General features: G+C 37.6%; 1 pseudogene; it reads left to right on the forward strand.

The window, feature by feature from the left end:
- The first annotated feature begins 313 nt into the window (after window positions 1-313).
- On the forward strand, window positions 314-1,266 carry LOC103876336 (annotated as a pseudogene).
- The last annotated feature ends 2,095 nt before the right edge of the window (window positions 1,267-3,361 follow it).

Genomic DNA, 3,361 nt, shown 5'->3' on the forward strand with positions numbered 1-3,361 from the left:
TGTAAACAGTATCTAGTTCGTCCTTTTTTATACAGTCTTATAATATCTACTTTTTTACTGTTGTTTTGTTTTTGTTTTTGTTTTTTGTTTTTGTTTTTTGAGATGGAGTCTTGCTCTGTTGCCCAGGCTGGAGTGCAGTGGCACAATCTTGGCTCGCTGCAAGCTGCGCCTCCCAGGTTCACGCCATTCTCCTGCCTCAGCCTCCCGAGTAGCTGTGACTACAGGCACCCGCCACCATGCCTGGCTAATTTTTTGTATTTGCAGTAGAGATGGGGTTTCACCGTGTTAGCCAGGATGGTCTCGAACTCCTGACCTCATGATCCAACCGCCTTGGCCTCCCAAAGTGCTGGGATTACAGGCGTGAGCCACCACCCCTGGCCCTTTTTTACAGTTTTATTGAGGTATAGTTTATATATGCCTTTTGATATTGTCCCACAGGTTCCTGAGGATTTGCTTATTGATTTTTCAATCTATAATGTGTTTCTCACATTAGATGCTATTATCTATCTTCAAGGTCACCAACTCTTCCTCTGTCATCTGCAATTTGCTATTGAGCCCATCCAGTGAATTTTTGAGTATGCTATTTTTTAGGTCTAAAATTTTCATTCAGGTTTTTTTTAAATAATTTCTAGCTAGGTGGTGGCCACTGCACAAACTAGATTCTGCTCACTCTGGGCCTCACTCCACTTCCTCCATGACAGATCATATGACACATAGTATGTCAGACATATCATGTCTGACAAACCTGACATGGCTGAGATCAAGAAATTTTATGTCAAAATAGAAGAAGGCAGAATTGTAAGAGAAAAATCCACTGCCTTCCAAAGAAATGATAGAACAGAAGAAGCAGGCAGACAAATCTTGTGGAGGCATGTGCCACCAATATGCACTGTACATTCAATGAGAATTGCCTTCTTATTTTATTTATTTTAGCTGTTTAATTTTGTAAGATGCAAAGAGGTTGGATCAACCTTTAAAGTACTATGCTGCCCTTTTCACATCAAACAATAGAAAACTGCTGACAATGAAGGCCACACCTGCCTCTCCCATCTGCTTGTCTGGCTGGCAAGGAAGGAAGATAACTTGCATGCTGGTGAAGGAAGAAGAAGAGTAGGAAGACAGGTAAATCTAGAGTTAAACCAAGCTGCCCCAAAGTGTCTTGCAGGCTCTCAAATGCAGCTTAAATGAAGTTTAATTAGAGTGCCATTTTTCTTGTTCAAATGATTTTATTTATTAGAATAAACAAATTTTATTTAAAAATAATAAACAGTTTTAGGCTGGACGTGGTGGTTCATGCCTGTAATCCTAACACTTTGGGAGGCTGAAACGGGTGGATCACTTGAGGTCAGGAGTTCGAGACCAGCCTGGCCATCATGGTGAAACACCGCCTCCACTAAAAATATAAAAATTAGCTGGGCGTGGTGGCTCGCACTTGTAATCCCAGCTACTTGGGAGGCTGAGGAGGAGAATCACTTGAACCCGGGAGGCAGAGGTTGCAGTGAGCTGAGATGACACTACTGCATGCCAGCCTGGGCAACAGAGTGAGACTCCATCTCAATAAAAACAAACAAAAAAATAAAAAATAAGAAAACAGTTTTAAATCCTTTAAACATTTTTCTATTTTTCTGTTGAGAACTTTTCATTCACTTCAAGGTTGTTTACCTTTATTTCATGGAGCACAGTTATACCAGCTGCGTTAAAGTTGTTGATAATTCCATCATCTGGGGCATCTCAAGGTTAGCACATGTTGATTATCTTTTCCATTGAAAAATGGTCACATTTTTCTAATTCATTATTTGTCAATTTTAGATTTATCCTGGGCATGTTGACTTTTATTTCTAATTTTTAGTTTTATTATTTTTTATTTCTTTGAGACAGAGTATTACTGTGTCACCCAGGCTGGAGTACAGTGGCACGATCTCGGCTCACTGCAACTTCCACCTCCCAGGAGTTCAAGAATTCTCCTGCTTCAGCCTCCCAGGTAGCTGGGATTACAGGCGCCTACCACCACGCCCGGCTAATTTTTTTATTTTTAGTAGAGATGGGGTTTGGCCATGTTGGTCAGGCTGGTCTTGAACTCCTGACCTCAAGTGACCTGCCCACCTCGGCCTCCCAAAGTGCTGGGATTACAGGCATGAGTCACAGGATCCAGCCCAAAATAATACTTTTTAAAGTAGTTTTTTCCTCTTCTATCCTTCTGGGTAACAGGGTACAGGGTTTCTGGCTTCAGGGACCTCATACTGTAAAGGTGAAGGAGAAAATAATGTAATTTACAATATTTCTGTAGGGCAATATTTTAATGTTTTGAAGTGTGTTTTCTTACTTTAAATAATTATAACCCACAATAAACTCACATGGAAAGTATGAACAGAGTCTAAAATTTCAGAATTGTCTTAATTCTATACTTTGAAATTGAAGATAATTTTATATTAAATGTAAATAATCCTCAAAGGAGAGTAAATTAGTTGTTATTCAATTGACAATATTTCCCTTCTTTAATTGGCTTTTTTCTGAACGGGTAATATACGCATGACACAAAATTCAAAAGTTGCAAAAGGGTACAGAATGAAAATTAAGTTTTTATCCCACCTCATCCTCAAGACTCATGATTCCCTTCCCTGGAGGCAACCAGTGTTACCAGTTCTTGAGTAGCCTTTCAGTTATATTTTTTGCATACATGTATATATTTCTTTGTTTGTTAACACAGAGAGTAGCTCATTCTATACACTATTCTCCATATATCTTAATAATTATTTTCATTCACTTTAATGGCTTCATTATATTCAATTGAAAGGATGTAGCATTCTTTAACTGTTCTTCTGTTGATAGACATTTAGGTTGTTTCTGGTCTTTTGCTATTACAAACAATGCAGCAGTATATAACCTGTGCACATGCCATTTCTTTGCGTGTCAATGTACATCTGTAGCAAAGAATTTCTAGAAGGAAGATTTCTGGGTTAAAGGATGTATGCAATTAAAATTTTAGTAGATCTCACCAAATTGCCCTCCATAGAGGTTGTACTAAATTACATTCCCACCAGGAATGTACGTCTTTTCCTATCATGGACAACACAGTATATGATTAAAATTTTTATTTTTAACAATTCATAGATTTAAAAAATAGTGTCTCATTATAGTTTTAACTTGTACTTTTCTAATTATGAATGAGGCTGATCATCACTTTATATGCTTTAGAGCAATATTTACCATCAAGATTCATTACTTAAAGAGTAGTCAGTGATTTCTTTCTAAGTCTGACTAGATTTTTCTCCCTCAATAAAAAAGAAAACCTCCTACTGAGTTGTAATTTTTAGAATCTATCATTAATAAATAGATAAACAAAACACTGCACCATCTTAGA

Source organism: Papio anubis, chromosome 10 (assembly GCF_008728515.1).
Source record: "Papio anubis isolate 15944 chromosome 10, Panubis1.0, whole genome shotgun sequence".
Classification (NCBI taxonomy): domain Eukaryota; kingdom Metazoa; phylum Chordata; class Mammalia; order Primates; family Cercopithecidae; genus Papio; species Papio anubis.